Source organism: Vicia villosa, unplaced genomic scaffold, assembly GCF_029867415.1.
Source record: "Vicia villosa cultivar HV-30 ecotype Madison, WI unplaced genomic scaffold, Vvil1.0 ctg.001079F_1_1, whole genome shotgun sequence".
In the NCBI taxonomy this organism is placed as follows: domain Eukaryota; kingdom Viridiplantae; phylum Streptophyta; class Magnoliopsida; order Fabales; family Fabaceae; genus Vicia; species Vicia villosa.
In genome coordinates, this window is record NW_026705472.1 from 130,561 (window position 1) to 148,704 (window position 18,144).

At 36.6% G+C, this 18,144-nt stretch overlaps 1 long non-coding RNA gene across 1 annotated transcript; it reads left to right on the plus strand.

The window, feature by feature from the left end:
- The first annotated feature begins 776 nt into the window (after positions 1 to 776).
- Positions 777 to 7,474, plus strand: LOC131633131 (uncharacterized). The gene is made up of 3 exons (XR_009293241.1): positions 777 to 1,005; positions 1,282 to 1,474; positions 7,274 to 7,474. It is a non-coding gene; the product is annotated as an uncharacterized LOC131633131 (long non-coding RNA).
- Positions 7,475 to 18,144: the final 10,670 nt, after the last annotated feature.

Consider the following 18,144-nt stretch of genomic DNA (forward strand, 5'->3'; position numbering starts at 1 on the left):
TAAAAAAAAAATAAAAATAAAATATAATTAGACTTTATTTAACCTTATTTGAAACAATTTTTTCCTGTTTGCAATTAGACTTGATTTAAAAATGATTTAAATTTAAATTTTATATAATTTTGTTGTGCGTGCTGATTATATTTAAAATTCGGATGTAAAAAATAAACATGTGAAATGATGATATTTTAAAAATTTAAAATTTTGTATGTGTCCTGATATATTTAAGAGACCGAGTCATTAGGTTCGACCGATTTAATAAATATATAGTATTGTAAGAGACAGATTTATTCAGCCGAATTATCCAATTTAGTCATGCAGTTCAATCAGTGACTCAATGAAGCTTTAAGTGGTCAATACTAAGAAAAATCTCGGTTAATAAATTTGATATTTTGTCAAAGGGAACCGGGAGTAGTGCGGGCATGCAAACCCATCCTTTCAATTAATGGATAAATATATGATAATTGTAACTTGCAAATTATAAGATAAGATTTTATTACAAGTTGTACTCATGAGAAAAATCTATAGAGAATCGACTGAGAATTCAAACTCACTTGGACACACAAAAATGAGAAGATAAAGAAACAAAAAATTGTTGACAAAGTACTTCACATCCCAACGGATCATTCTATTATTGGCTTCATTCTAAAACCTCTTTTAACATTTGCTTTTTCCTTTTTGTCATTTCTATGTTTCAATATTACTCACAACGAGTCAAGGACTGTCAGCATTAACCAAAAATCAGAAAGATAAATACAGGTAAAGAGAAAAAAAATAGCCAACAATCTTTCTTACCAACTCTAGTTCATACCAAAATCAAAATTTATATGCTTCTTCAAACCTTCAACAACACCTTCAAAAACCACCAACAAATCTCACAACAACTCAACCAAAACCAATGAATAAGAGAGACTTCACCGTCCGCACTGCGATTAGGATTCACGTTCACAACTCCGACCAGTCACTACTGTAAGCTGCCGCCGAAGCCAACACCCAAGGGTTGGTATGGTAATCTCTCTATGTCCTCTCACATTTTCATCTCATGACCCCTTCTTGTTTTCTGTATGTGGGTTTAATAAAAAAAAAATCTCTCTTTGAGTTTCTATTTGCATTTAACAATAAGAAGGAAAAAATTAATATTTTAAAGTTAACAATATTTTTCTACGATTAATTAGATTAAATGTTGATGTTAAATTTCTTTCTTGAATTTAGGATTTGAGTTTAATAGTAATTTTTCCTCATAGTGTATCTTATTTGTTGCATGTGGGTTTTTGGTTCCACAAGTTGCAACTCAAGAAATGTTGGCAGTAGGATTCTTGATAAACCTGCTGCACTGCCCGAGCACAAGATAGATCAGGCTCCCAAAATACCTCTTCAGAAAAGGGTTTGTCAGAAGAGCGACTACAAAACATGTCCACAGGGCAGCAATTAGAGAATACTATGTAGTCCAAGGGGCAACAATTAGATAATACTATAGGTACTTGTTTCTTTTCTTGTGGTTTCTATTCCCTTTCTTTAAGCTTATTGTGCCAATTATGTTTTCTTTCCAAGAAATGGGGTTTCTACTTTGGCATGCATATTTTCTTACAAGTGCAATTATGAGGATAATGTGACATTATCACATGGCCCCTTAACACTTAGGGTGTGTTTGGTTCGGGATAGATGGAGGGATGGGAGGAGAGGGGAGAGGAGAGAATACTTTTAATTAAATGTGTTTGGTTCATATTTTATGAGAGGAGGGTAGGGAAGCAAAACCCCTCCAAAATACACTTTTTGCGTCCCTCCAAATCGGAGGGATTTGGAGGGGAGGAGAGGGCAGGGAATCTCAATTTTAATATTTTAAAAATTATTATAATTATTATAATATTCTGAGTTTTATTTTAATATTTCAAAATTATTCCTTTTCTTTTGTATTATTGCTCTCTTCTGTGTGACATGTATTTAGAGTGAGACGCTTTATTGAGACCACTTAGACACAACTACACTTAAAGTAAAAGTACTCGTTCTTGCACCAATTAAAACTCATTCTGACACCAGACACCATTTACTGAACTTAACCTCCGACACAACTACACTTAAAGTACTCATACTCGCACCACTATACTATACTTAACCACCCATCACAAACAATTATTCATTCAAAGACCAATTTCATTTTCATTTGTTTTAAAGCTTTTTATTTTCCTTATGTTTTCCACCCTTTCTCTCTGGAGCAAACTCAATAATGGTTGTGGAAAAATCCAGAGGAAACTTAATTGTAATAGTAGTGGCATTCTCCTTTTGAATCACTTTGGCAGATGAACTTTAACCACTTTGAATCACATTCAATTTGACATATGAACCTTCACCACTTTGAATCACATTCAATATGACATATGAACCTTCACCACCTTGCTCTGCCTCCCTTTTCATTTTCTTTTTTTTCTTCTATTTTCTTGCTATCATCTTCTTGGAATAATCTTTCCAACACAACTTCTGGCTCCTGCCAAGTAGTATAAACAACAATATTTCCATTTGTCTCTCAGATCTCTAGTTCAGTTCAATAATCACCAATTGATTGTCGTTCTCTCGAAGTGTCTTCGAAAAATGATCTACCCTTCTCTGAAGTGGGCTTTTCTTATAAAATCCATAACCTATGTCAATGAATGTTCTATAGCAGCCAATTTATCATGTTCATCTTCAAGTCCAAGTCCATAACCTATGTCAATGGTGATGAACCTATGTCAATGGTGCAAAACATCCCACTTATAAGAGATGTAGATCGACAAATTTATTTGTCTTAACTACATATCAACTAAAAAACTAAAAATTTATCGATGGTGTTTAAACCTGGAATTCAACACTTTACTATTTGGTATAGCCACATACGTTTTTTTGAAAGATTTGGGGTTCTCAGATAAAATCCACTCAACTTACAAAAATCATGCAGTAATGGTATTGATTCTAGTTCTTCCAAATAGCACTTAAAAATATAACCTATCAATCAGAGGTCATGCTCTAGGGTGGAAAGTAACTAGACTTGTGATAAAAATGTTGGTCAGAAAATACTTCAAACCTTTAGAGTCTCCACAAAAATGTTAGATCGTTTCCCATGAATCTAGAAGAAGAAGACTCTATTTTGCTTTCAATTAGATCTTTCAGTTTAGTCATCCGTCCATAATCCATTCTATTATAGACGGATGGTTGGACTAAAAGATCTAATTGAAAGCAAAATAGAGTCTACTTCTACTGGATTTATGGGAAACAAGCAAACATTTTTGTGGAAACTCTATAAAGGTTTGAAGTATTGTTATGACCAGCATTTTTATCACAATTCAAATCACTTTCCACCATACAGTATGAGGTATCTGATTGATAGCTTATTCTTTTTAAGTGCTATTTGGAAGGAGTAGAATCAATATATGTGTTAGTTGAGTGGATTCTATCTGAGAACCCAAATCTTACCAAAAATATGTCGCTGTAACATATAGCAAAGTGTTGATTACAGGTTTAAACATTATCGATAACGTTTTAGCTTATATGATTAGATCCTATACGTCGGATGATACAAAAAGTGAAGAAAAAAGAGATCATTATGTAGCTAAGACAAATAAAATTGTCGGTTAGCATGTCGAACTTGAACAAATAGGTGGATGATGGCAATGGCATCAAGGTTCTAGACTATCACATCCCTCTCAACTTGATAAATTGATTGGTTAAGTAAATGCCAATGAGAGTTGTTCCACCTTGCTCATTCGATCGAGGATTCAAAGAAAAGTAAATCTTTTGCAATAGTATTACTAATTTGATTGTTTTTTCTTTTCATAAAGAATTATTTGGAAAAAGTACTTAGGTTCCCAAATTCTTAGTTAAAACATACAACATCATATTAAAAAATATTAGGTTAAGGCAAAAATTATAACCTACATTATAACCTCAAGCAATTGCATCATAATCACATATGTTTCAAAAGCATAAGCTTAAGCAATACTCAATAAAAAACCAAATAAGAAAGTATTAAGTTAAGGCATAAATTTTATCAAACACTTAGAAATCATCTCAAACACCTAGAATCGAATCATCAAAGTTGAATAAACACAAATTGAATCAAACACTTAGAATTTATCTCGAACGCTTAGAATCACATCGTCAAAGTTGAATCAACACATGTTTAATCAAAAAAATCGTATCATCAAATTTGAATCAACACAAATCAAAAGAAATTGAACAAAAAAGATCGCATCATCAAATTTGAATCAACACAAATTAAATCAACACAAATTAAATCAACACAAACTCAATAAAAAAGATCACATCATTAATTAATCAACATAAATTGAATCAACACAAATCAACACAAACTCAATCAAAAAGATCACATCATTAATTAATCAACATAAATTGAATCAACACAAATCAACACAAATCAACACAAACTGAATAAAAAAGGTTGCATCATCAAAGTTGAATCGACACAAATTAAATCATAACTATTACTTAGCAAAAGGTAAAAAAAACCTTCACATTATGTGATCCGCACTTGCTTCATGTTGACCGGTCGTCCTCCATCTCCTCCATTTCTGCGAAGGCACAGTAAATTGTCCATTTTGCCACGCCAAAAATTTGTTTTCGCTTGTTATTATCTCTCTGTATACTTTTATTGCGTTTTTCTTTTTTTAAAAGAAACTTTGAAACATTTTTATTTATTCTAAAATCTTACAAACTATCATAATAATATAATTTATATAAATATTTAATTAATTAAATAAATTTAAAATATTTATAAACTAAAGAATAAAGGGGGTGATGCATTGACCATGTAAATTAATTTTACATTGTCAATCAATCACAACCATATTTTCAACCACATCACACTTTTATTTTAAACTATTAATTTTTTATTGGATGACAGTGTAAAATATTTTTACATTGTCATATCCGTTAAACCCTAAAGTTCTTTTCGCTAAACTTACACTAAACATATTTAATCTTATGATCCTATTAAAACATGCAAAGCAAGTGTTACAAAAACTTGTCTCCACATCTCTACACTTTCATTTACGTCTTCTCTTGATTATCCAATAGACACATTTAAAAATATATATTCAATGAAAAAACATTTGATTTTACAAAGATAAAATATGTTGGCAGTTATATAAAAATGGAAAGTTCATCACAATACAAGAAAAGTCCTATAAATGCGGTCAAAAAACTCCAGTGCTTTTGGGGCATCCATAACCGCATCTTCCAAAGTAATTAGAACAAATTCAAACTCGTTGAAGATAAACATAAATGAGCAACATTTCTCACTACTACTATAGTCAGTGTTTTCGAATGAAACACATCCTTTAATGTGTTGGGCTTGACTTAAGGGTATGTTTGGTTCAAACGAAGGGGAGGGGAGAGATTTTAATAGAGGGCAATGAAGGGGAGGAGAGAGATTTTAATAGAGGGAAGAGAAGGGGAGGGGAGGGGAGGTGAGGAGATTTTTTTAATCAGATGGGTGTTTGGTTCAAATGAAGGGAGGGAATGGGAAGAAAGTATGTTTGGTTCAGGAGGGGAGGAGTTTTACGAATAATTTACATTTTTATCCTTATTATCTTATATAAGTGATACAATATGATATTCAAATATGAAAAATTTATACATATTTTTTTGTTAGTAAAATTTTTAATATTGAGTGATTAAAAAGTTATAATTTACTACATAACGTTAAAAAATTGAGTTCACTTAATTCGAATAAAATATTCAAAAACAAATTAAACTATATGTTGATAACAACTTTGAAATCGTAATGAATTATTTAACATATAAAATACATAAAATAATTTATTATTAAATATAAATAATTTATTATTAAATAATAATTTATTAGCGGAATAGCGGGTCGAGATTTAATAGTGAGTTTTAGTATTTTTAGTATTAAAAATATTTGTAGAATAATATTTTGCGTTTGGGAAATATTCAGATTAATTAAATTAACCGAGTAATTGAGGCATAAAGTATTAGGAGGTATACTATAATTGAATTAAAAGGGATAAGTATTTATTGTACGTGCATTTGGTTTGGCCCAATTAGAAATAGTGAGGTAGTGGTATCACTAAGGTTTCCAAAAACCATAAAAATATAATTTTGAGGCACCTTGAGGAATAGCAGTAGCAGAGAAAGGAATTAGGAGAAGAAGAGAGTCCGGGCAAAAAGCTTGGCAAAACAATTTTTAGGGTTTCAACCGGAACAAAATTAGAGCGACCTTCGATCCAAAGGTAAGGGTGGGGTTCTTGCTCTATAAACGGGGACATGATGAATCGTATGTAGGATTTAGGGAATTAATATTATCTCTATGTTTCGGTTTAAATTCTAATATGTGTGGTATTTTTGTGTTGCTGTTTCTGGAAATTGTGTGTAAAAATTTGTTCCTATGTGATTATTATTATTATTTGGCTTGTGTTGTTTGTGATTTTGGAATGAAGTTAAATTGTGATCGATGAACAATTTTTTGTGCTAAAAATAAATCTGTGATGTTTTAGTACTGAATTTTCTGAAATTGTATGTGTTTCTGGGTTGAGTAATGAAGAGGAACCGGAATGAAATGTGAGTCTAGAAAGAGAAGAAAAAGTTAAGGGACGGGGGTCATATTTGGTGGGACAGACGTCCTTAGTGGAGAAGTGGGAAGACCCCACATATTAGGTGGGGCGAGTGGCCCTTAACTTGGGGCGGGCGCCCTTAGTCCATGGGGAAGTCCTTTCTTGGGACGGTGTGCACAGGAGTGGGACGGGGGTCCCATTTCAATTATGCTACTTTCATTAAATTAATCAAAAACTGTGTATGATTAGTAATTTAGGTACTTTTTAGGATTAATTTGCAGAGTTGAACACCCTTAGAATTTAATTGAAGACTTAAACGAATTGCCAATGATTAAATTAACACCATTGAAGTAATGTAGCGGTGATTATGGAAATAGAACAATGTCAGGAAATGCATATTTTTGGCGACGACCTGAATTTGGTGAACAGTGACGTAGGCTTATGATTGTTGGAATGCCTCTATTAATTGGAAATTGGCGATGGAGGTTGAAGCCCTTGGTACCACATGCATTTGCACTTGTTGTGTCTCATACATTTGTATTGTTTATGACGTTGTGTGATTTTGAACTTAAACCGTTTTGGTTGAGAATGCGAACTGATGTATTTTATGACCTGAACTTGAAAATATATTGTTTATCATAACTCTGTTTATATTGTTTGATATCTCACCCTTTAATTGTTTTCTCCATTGCCTTTATACTGGTAACGTGCAGGTGATGGAAGTGAGTGAAGATTAGCCGCTGTGAGTCGAGTCGGTTGTCACTCTGATACGTAGCACTCGGGGGGACAAACACATGTTTTTATTTATTGTTGCTTTGATGAATTTTTAGTGATGTTTTGCTATTGAATTGTAACTTAAAGTTGTTTTGTGAAGATGCTATGATGTTAACTTAATTTCGGAAAGTTTTGTGAATCTGCTGGGTGATTAACTTTTATTGGATGAAGTGATTTTTAAAGACTAAATTATTTGTTTTAAGTTTTTCCGCTCTCAGTAAAGGTGATATATATCTATGTTAAAGGCGTGTATGCCATAAATGATTTAAATGTCGAAATGTGATATCCCATGTGTATGTTTGGAATTTTTATACTCTAGTTTTTGAATAAATTATTGGGTAGAATTGGGGTGTTACATTAGTGGTATCAAAGTAGGTCGGTTCGTCCGGCCAGGTGTTGTGCCGTAGTTTGTTTAACAATCGAGTAATGTTAATTGATTCTAACCATTGTTTGTGTTGTAGTGAATAAGTTGAGATGGCTGGGAGAAACGATGCTTCTATTACCGCTGCATTGGAGGCTATGACTCAGGCTATCAACCGAATGGGGGCGAGAATGTTGGATCTCGCAGTTTGGCTACCTTCCAGAGTGAGAATCCGTCTGTCTTCAAAGGTACATATGATCCTGATGGCGTATTGACCTGGCTGAAAGAGATTGAGAGAATCTTCCGTGTGATGGATTGTACTCCAAAGCAGAAGGTTCGTTATGGAAATCACATGCTGGTAGTCGAGGCTGACGACTGGTGGCTAGAGACTCATCAGAGGTTGGAGATTGCTGGTGAGGAAGTGACTTGGGCTGTGTTTAGTAGAGAGTTCCTAAGGAAGTATTATCCTGAGGATGTTCACGGCAAGAAAGAGATCGAGTTCCATGATTTGAAACAAGGAAGTATGTCGGTTACTACTTATGCTGCAAAGTTTGATGAGCTGACTAAGTTTTATCAGCATTATGATGGACCAACCAGTGAATTTTTGAAGTGCATCAAGTTCGAGAACGGGTTGTGCCCAGAAATCAAAAAGGCTGTTAGTTATCCAAAGATTCGGGTGTTTGTTGATTTGATGATAGTTGTATTTCTATGAGGAGGAGAACAATGCTTATTATAAGATTATTAGTAAGAAGAGTCGTAAGAAACACCAAAACCGTGGGAAGCCTTATGATGCTCTAGCGGACAAGGGTAAACAGAAAGCTGCACAGGGTCAGAGGACTAGTGGGGGAGATGTTCCTGCTAATATTGTATGTTTCAAATGCGGGAAACCTGGTCACAAAAGTAACGTGTGTAATTCTGATGTGCATAGGTGTTTCCATTGTGGGAAGACTAGGCATCTGTCTCCTGATTGCAAGCACAAGGAAGTTATTTGTTTCAACTGTGGTGAAGAGGGATTCATCAGTACTCAGTGCTGGAAATCGAAGAAGGCACCAGACAGTGGGAAGGTGTTCGCTTTAGCTGGTACTTAGACAGCTAGTGAGGACCGACTCATTAGAGGTACATGCTTCATTAATAGTATTCCTTTAATTATTATTATCGATACCGATGCTAATCATTAGTTTATTGCTGATGATTGTGTTGAGAGGTTGAATCTTGTGTTGTCTTCTATGAATGGAGAGATGGTAGTCGATCTTCCAGCTAAGGGGTCAGTGACTACTTCTCTTGCGTGTTTAAAGTGTCCTTTGTCAATCTTCGACAGAGACTTTGTTGTTGATCTGGTTTGTTTACCTTTAAGAGGATTAGATGTGATCTTAGGTATAAACTGGTTAGAGCATAACCATGTTCATATTAACTGTTATGATAAGTCAGTGAGGTTTTCTACTTTAGAAGAGGAAGTTAGTTTGTTGTCAGGTAGATAGTTACAGCAATTGATACAAGAAGAGGAAACTCATATGTTCTCGTTGATGGCTATATTATCAGTGGAGAATCAGGCTGTAATTGAAGAATTGCAAGTAGTGTAGGACTTTCTTAAAGTTTTTCCTGATAAAATTCCTGATGTACCACCTGAAAGAGAAATGAGTTTATGATTGATCTTGTACCTGGTATCAGACCTATTTCAATGGCACCGTACGTGATGCTAGTGTCTGAATTGACAGACTTAAAGAAACAATTGGAAGACTTGCTTGAGAAGAAATTTTTGAGAACAAGTGTATCACCGTGGGGAGCTCCAGTGTTGTTAGTGAAGAAGAAGGACGGGAGTATATTAGAAGGTATACTATAATTGAATAAAATGAGCTAAGTATATACTGTATGTGCATTTGGTTTGGCCCAATTAGAAATAGTGAGGTAGTGGTATCACTTAGGTTTCCAAAAAGCAGAAAAACATAATTTTGAGGCACCTTGAGGAATAGCAGTAGTAGAGAAAGGAATTGGGAGAAGAAGAGAGTTCGGGAAAAAAGCTTAGCAGAACAATTTTTGGGGTTTCAACCGAAATAGGGTGTGGTTCTTGATCTACAAATATGGACATGATGAATCATATGCGGGGTTTAGGGAATTAATATTATCTCTATGTTCCGGTTTAAATTCTGATATGTGTGGTATTTTTGTGATGTTGTTTTTGGAAATTGTGTGTAAAAATTTGTTTCTATGTGATTATTATTTGGCCGATGTTGTCTGTGATTTTGGAGTGAATTGAAATTATGATCGATGAACAATTTTCTATGCTGAAAATAAATCTGTGATGTTGTAGTGATGAATGTGATGAAATTAAATGTGTTTTTGGGTTGAGTAATGAAGAGGAACCGGAATGAAACGTGAGTCTAGAGAGAGAAGAAAAATTTAAGGGACGGGGCCCATATTTGGTGGGATGGACATCCTTAGTGGAGAAGTAGGAAGACCCCAAATATTAGGTGGGGCGGGCGGCCCTTAGCTTGGGGCGGGCGCCCTTAGTCTATGGGGAAGTTCTTTCTTGGGACGGTGTGCACAAGAGTGGGATGGGGGTCCCGTTTCAGTTATGCTACTTCCATTAAATTAATCAAAAACTGTGTATGATTAGTAATTTAAGTACTTTTTAGGATTAATTTGCAGAATTGATCACCCTTAAAATTTAATAGAAGACTTAAACGAATTGCCGATGATTAAATTAACACCATTGAAGTAATGTAGCAGTGATTATGGAAATAGAACAATGTCAGTGTTGCACCCCAAAATTTTCCCTCTTTATTTGAACTATAAATTATCAAAGACGTTTATTTCTTCGTTCGAAAATGGAAGAAAAATATAAAGAGTTCTCATGGTTTTAAGGAGATGTGGCTTGAAATGTGGTTTATATAGTGAAAATACGAGAGAATTCACAAGTCTTATTTGGAAGGCGATATGAGCTTGATTCCTGCGAAGTTAAAACTGTTTCGACATTCTCTACAACTTTCGTGTTTTACTCATAAGCCAATTCTAAGAGGAAGATGGTCGAATCAGCAAATTACTCGAGCTTTGACAATGAAAATGGTGCTGAATGTAGGTTTTCGAACACTAAAAAAATTCATATCTCACAATCCACTCGTCCGATTCCCTCGAGATTTTAGCTGTAGCTCCGTGCTATTATTTCCTAAATTTTATATGTTTGGACCATCGACCAATTATGCACCGAAAATACCCAGCATTTTGAAGAACGTCATGATTTTTCAGTGAAAAGTGTGTTTTCGAGTATGTCGCGACAAAATTTGAAAATTCATAACTTCTTCGATTTTTATCGTATGAGGTCCATTCCGGAGGCATTCTCTCAGAAATCGTTATCTTCGATTCTTCTTCACACATGCTTGTTCAGATTTCGAGCCGAGGATGGAGTTTTATCGAGTTCTTTGAGCGATACTCACAAAATTCTGCACAGTCACGCCAGATGAATCGACGTTTCTCGTCATTCAAACGCGCGTAATTTCTTCATCGCTTATCATATTGAGACGATTCTCGCGGCTACGATCCACAAATTTAGTCATCTTCGAGTTGACGTTGGTCCCGCTCTCAAACTTCGCACCGATTCGCGTTTCCTCGAAAAAGAGCAAAAAATAGATAATTAAGGGCATTTTGGACATTTCACCACCCTCGCTATATAAGTCATTTTTCTTCACATTCTCTCATAACTTCACTTCACCCAAAATAATCAAAAAACCCTTTCTCTCAATTCTCTCAAATCAAAACCACAAATTCTATAAAACTTTCATCAATCTTTATGAACATTCATTGATCTTCATCAAATTCAAGAACAACATGGATTGAAGATCAAGATCTCGAGTTCGAATTCTCTTCTCTCCTACATATCTCGCACGCCTCTCTCTCCTCTCCCTTAGGATTCGCGTTTCGACTTCGCTTCGTGTTCGCGTTTGTGTCGTGTTCGTGTTCGCGCGTCGGATTAGATCTTTGCTCGGTAAGCTTTTAAATCTTGAATTAAGTGCTTAATTGTTAGTCATTATGTGAATTTGAATCTAGATTCATGTATTATTATTGATTAATGTTGATTGATGATGATTGATCGGGGAATTTACATATTATTAATCGAATTGGTAGTAATCATGTGAACTTTGGTTAGATCTAATGATTGTTGTATATAATGGATGATTGTCGATGATGAATCGTGACATTTTAGCCTTGCATCTATGAATTGTTGGTGATTTTGTATGTTTAATTGTTAAAATCCATGTATGTGACTTGTGGTGCACTCAAAGTGTTTGTACAAATGCATGTGTTAAATTTTTGCTCGATAATTGCCTCATTTGATGATTTATTCGTGGCTTGAGCATATTTGCGTTGGTATGATCACATTTGCATATGCTAATCTTTGTAACAATTGTTGTGTTGGTATGACCATTGTTGGTGATGACTAAATGTGGAATTAGTGGCCAACTTGAGGATCATTTGCTTGAATCATGTGATTGATGATATTTGCTATATGTGAATCATATTTGTCGCTTGTTGCCATAGCGTTTGTCGAGTCGTGCTTGATTGTTATAACATGATATATACTTGGTTTGCTTATGTGGTATGTGAGGAAGTGTGCCACTTGTTGCTTGTGTTGCAAGAAAACGTGCTTATGTTGATTTCCAATTCGCATCTCATACATGCTAACATGTGATATTCTATGCCATGAGTTTGTGTCGTAATTCCATGTACGTTTTCATAGATTGTGAGAGTTCTTTATTGGTTTATATTACGTGTGCAAGTTGACTTTGGTTTTGATTGGATGGAATTGGTTCCCAAACATAAAAAATTGTAAAAAATTGATTTTCAAACAGTGGAACCCGGTTCCTAGCTTTGGGGAACCGGTTCCCATCCATCAGAGGCCAAAATGGATGGCAGAAGGGTATGGGAACCCAGTTTCCAGATAGGGGAACCGGTTCCCCTATGTGTTTTTTTCTCTTTTCTTTTCTAACTTCAATCTTTCGTATCTTTTTACTCGTAACTCCGATTTGCACGTTGTTTATATCGTTAGAAAGCTTGCGAAACGTGCTATCTCATGAGATGATTGATATTGATTGATTGTAGGTTATTCATGTTTGTTTTCCCTTGACATTTGTGGTCCATTTCATGTATGCGTTTATTGTTCATTTTCTCTTAGCTTATAATGCAACAACGCAATTCCGATTGCGATTTTTTGTTATCTCTAACTTGTGTGCTAGTGTGCAAGGCATTTGGATAGTCACTGATTGACGCTTATCACTTGAGTGTTCCGCTTTATTTGCGGGACACAATCTCATTCACTCGTGTCGTGTTCTCACCTTAGAGACACGTTTCTTTTGATTTATATCTTCTTGTTTGGATTGCTTGTTCCTCCTGCAGGTGTATTGTGATTATGCTCGACGTGCATGTCGACCTTTGTTTGCTTAAATGGCTAATCGGTGTACTGACTATTTGCTATTACCTTTGCTAGCTCGCTCGCGGGATCCCTAATTTCCTTTCTCTCTTCGCTACAGTTTACGGATCATAATCCGTTTGGTATTGATCCCGTTTCATTTTATCTTTCTCGCACTTTACTTCTTTCCGCATCATTCTTAACATGAGAAGTAGGACCTAGACATTCATCTGGCCAAGCCCTCAAAAGAGGCTCTGTTTTTGTTGGTGTGTTTATATTTGTGCTTTGCGGTAGAGAGTCACGGTGTAATAAAACCTACATGGCACTCCGTTAAGTCCTCATGGAAGGCATGCGGAAAGAGTTAGCAACCAACCCCGCCCAGTCTCATTGAGTCCGTTCGGTAAGCACACGCTACGCGTTGCTCGCTTCTGAACTAGCACAAGACCCTGTTATCGAGTATGTCAGGTAAAGGGTTCATGCAATCGGACCCCCGCCTTTTCTCTTGCTCACATAAATCGATGTTGATGCTCGGTGTACGCATGCATCGTTTTACTTTTAGATCCGTGACGGCTTGTTTGCTGAGAGGGACCCGCTCCTATTGTCTATGGCCCGATCATTTTCGCGAGGTCTAATGCTTGGTTGACTCGGGTGATTCGCTCCCCTTGGCTATGGCAGGACCGCTTTTCTACTACTCGGCCTGCGCCGGTAGTTTTGTTTGCTTTATGAGCGAAGCTTGTTTGTGATATTCTTGTTTGCTTTTTGCTTTTCCCCATAGGTTGCTAGGTTAGTTTAGACTTGTACCCTTTGTATGATAACATAGGTAGCAAGCTTTCCCCCCTTAGCTTAGGTTTTTCTCATGCATTCTTTAAAACACAAACCACACTCTTTTATTTTCTTTTCTTAAGAGCTTCTTATTTCCGCTCCATTCCCAAGCATAAGACTCCAAAGGCCGAGCAGCGGAGTGCGAATGTAGCTCGTTCACCTAAAAAATACAAAACAAACAGAAACTAGTTAGCTGAGCTACGGTATCTTTGATACCTCAAAAAGGATACGTAGGCAGCGGGGTAGGGCCCGTGCGAGTATAACTCTTTCTTTTCCCTACATTTTTCATGCATTTTAGTCCAGATTAGCGCAGTTTGCTTACACACCCATAGTTTTAGACACAAGCGTGGATACCTTCGAGTACGATGGGCGCGTGGGGTGCTAATACCTTCCCCTCGCGTAACCGACTTCCTTACCCTTTTTCTCTTGTCGTGAGACCATTGTTTTGTTTCGTGGTTTGCTGGCATTCCCTTCCTTTTTAGGATAAATATGTTAGTGACGACTCTGTTAATTTTCGCGGTAGCAACAGCTGGCGACTCTGTTGAGGACGTCAACTTATTGCGGGTCCGGACTTAGCGAGTCGATCATAGCGCTTGTGTACATAGCGCTTGTGTATTTATCTTTTGGTGTTTTACTGCTTTGCATATTTGCCTGTTTGCATTGCATTCTATCTGCGCTTTTACTTTTCTGCATCATATTCTGGACTGTCTGGATCTCTATTGGTGGGTGGGTGTTACAAGAGGTAAAAGACCCAATACCCATGCTATGTGTGAACCATATGAACACTAGGATAGAGTGGGAGCATGGTTTGTCTCAAGGTGTACGCCTCAGGATGGATTATGTGACTACGAGCAGAGTAGTGGTTTCAAACGGAGGTATTATCGTCACCCGCATCTGCGCTGTGACGGTGCTTACCTTCGGGTGGACCGTATACTGCGTTTCATGACCTTACCCTGGCCTAGATTTTACCCGCGAGTAGGGAGGGAATGATCATATAACAGGTACATTGCTGGTGACTGATGTTCTTGTTCGTGGGTTACCGCTGTTCTTGTTTGTGGGTTACCTCTATCCTCGTTCGTGGGTTACCGCTTTTCTTGTTCGAGGGTTGTTACCATGGTCCTTGTTCGTGGGTTACCGTTGATCTTGTTCGAGTGTACTATTGGTTCCTGTTCGTGGGGTACTATGATTCTTGTTCGAGTGGTAATCTATGTTCTATACCAGTGTTCGTGGGGTACTATGGGTTTTGGTTTCGTGGATTGACATTCCGTGTTCTGTGTGGTATACCATTCAGGGCCGAACCTTTGACTTTGTACTATGTGTGTTACCGACAGTCCAGAATGCCCGGTGGGAGACATCCAAAGTCCCACCACTTTGCATCATTACATATTTTCTTTCCAAAAAAAATTATGTAGAAAAAATTAACTAGCATACATGTTCCTTCCATTTCCAAGGAATCATATCTTTAAGCCTCGTGCTGAGCTCTTTCATCTCTTGTTTTCTAAAAAAAATCAAAGCACGAGGATTCCTTGGAATTGAATGAACATGGAACTGTACGCATATCATGCAACCCATACATCTCATGCATAACAGGTGTTCAGTATTGAGGGTTTCTTATTCAGAGTTGACTCCAGACTCACAGACTCGACTTGCCGTTCTTGTGTGCTCAAAGATCGGTCATGGAACTTTCTGGGGTGACAGAGAAGAAGGTTCAGTCGGGGTTGTTTATGAAGACATGCAAGTTCTGACCCATGCTCAAGGACTCTTAGTAAGAAAGATTCAGGGAATACTTCGTGGATCTCTTCATGATTGTGCGGTTTCTGAAACTCTTCGTCAGCGGTTAATTCTTTTTCTCTCATGAATTCAAGGGGTATGTTCTTAGCAATGATAAAAGAGGTCCGAAAGACAAGTCTATATGATTCTCATGTTTTATGCTCATTTTCTTCCATGCTTGCTTTATTTGCAACTGGTTAAGCTCCATACTGTGGGGATGTCTACAGGTTCTCTGCTTGATGACGATGACACTAGGTGTGAGTTCTATTCTGGGGCACCTGGTTGTGATGTTAGGATCTGCAAGTCTTTGAAGTTGCGTGGGGATCCCGAACGAGGGATAAGCAAGACATTGTCTATCTTGAGCATTGCACCATACACATTGCTCGAATCCCTAAAGCATTACAAATTCCGTGTGACTTCTCCAGAATCTTCTGCCAATCAGTAATCAAAAATGTTTTGCAGAGACACCTCTCATTCTCAAGGTTCCACTTCATATCCCAGGTCACCTCCTCCCCATGAAGTTCCCTTTTCAGTAGCCTTTGCTTGTCAATAGAGACAGAAAGAATGTGAGAAGCAAGCCGAGGTAATCACAATGCCTTGTGTCCAGTAGGTTTCCTGCTTGTTGGAATTTTAGTTGGTTAAGATTCGTGCTTTGGGTCTTTCTCACCACAGATAGCTCTCCTAATTTCAATGACAATACTCGCTGTTTTTCCATTATGGGACACCTGATCATAATGTCAATCCTTACAAGGTGTTGAGGTACAAAGAGTCCAGGACTTGCTCGATGCATAGATGGTTGAGTTATTCAACAGGTTTTACTCCGATCAGGTTTTACTCTGATTAGGTTTGTGAGTGGTGGAGTAATTCAAAACGGCCAGGTTAATACCATTGTCAATGGCGAGGAGGTGGATAGTGATTGTGATTTTGATAGCTGGATTCGTCCAAGTGCTCCTGGAGAGAATATCAACAACTGGACGATCGAGGATGTCATTCTAGTCACACAGGCTCAGGAGTAAATTTCTTGTTTTTACTTTTCTTATCATGCAATAATTCCTACGCTCTGCCCAAGGCGTAGTGAATCATTTGTAGGGCCATGCATTTCGCATTTTCAAAGTTAATCATGAAATAAAAGGACGTTTTTGTATTCAAATGTTTTGCTCTTTGTCTTTCTTTTTAACTTTTTTCCTTCAAATGGCAATGTTTTTTTACACACTTGCACATAGTGTTAGAACAAGATTTGTTCTGATCAATATTCTATGTTTTGATGATAACATTAAGCATGAATTTTGTATAAGACAATATGGTAATCTAATCCTTTGCATTTTCCATTTCAGGAAATATATAAAGAGTATGCACAAATCAGCGCTCTGAAGCACTGACTCAGAAGGTTCTAGATGGCTTCATCAGAACATGCTCCGGCAAGACATCAGAAGATGATCAAGCAGAATCAAAACATGAACTGTAAAGCATCAGAAGAACGAAGTCAGAAGCAGAAGCTCTGAAGCTCTGATGGTATCACGCTAAGAAGCTCTTCAAAGTCAGAACACACAAGATGCTCTGCACCAAAGTTATTTGACTCTGATATTCAAACGTTGTTATTCAACAAATATGAGTCCAGAAGAAAGTACAAGATAATAGGCTATTAAGCCTAATCTCTGACTGACAAAAGGAACGTTAGAAGCTACAAACGGCAAAGTCAGTAAAAGCAGCAAAAGCAGGGCTCGAGGTAGTTGACAAAAGTGTGAAACATTAAATGCAGCGTTGTACTATTCATGCAAAGCATTAAATGCACCCCAACGGTCATTTCCTCTCAACGCCTACATATAGAAGTTCTGATCAGAAGCAAAGTAGAACACTTGCGCTAATATACAGAAATGATGTCAAAATGAAAGCTAACGAAGTTCATCTTCAACCCCACAAACTCTTGTAATATTTAGTGAGTGTTAAGTTTAGAACTTAAGAGAAATATCACAGTTGTGATTACAGCTTTATTAGAAGCAAATAAACTCTTGTAAACATTATTTTACATTGATTGTAAAAGGATTCCTTGAGTGATCAAGTTGTGATCTGTAGACTCTAGAAGACTTAGAGGTTATCTAAATGGAAAACCATTGTAATCAGTTGGATTAGTGGATTAAATCCTCAGTAGATGTAAATCACCTTGTCAGGGGTGGACTAGAGTAATTTCGTTAACAACGAACCGGGATAAAAATAATTGTGTTCATTATTTTTATCTTACAAGTTTTAAAGTTACACTTATTCAATCCCCCCCTTTCTAAGTGTTTTTCACTCCTTCACATAGCTTAATAAATAAAAACTAAAATAAAAACATCAATCATGCAGATGTTTCACTACTTCGGATTCCATTGGTAACAGTTTTTCTATCACTCATTATGACTTTGATAATCGGATCTACCAAGCCGAGGAGGAAGATTATGAAGAATGTGGTCTCCCCG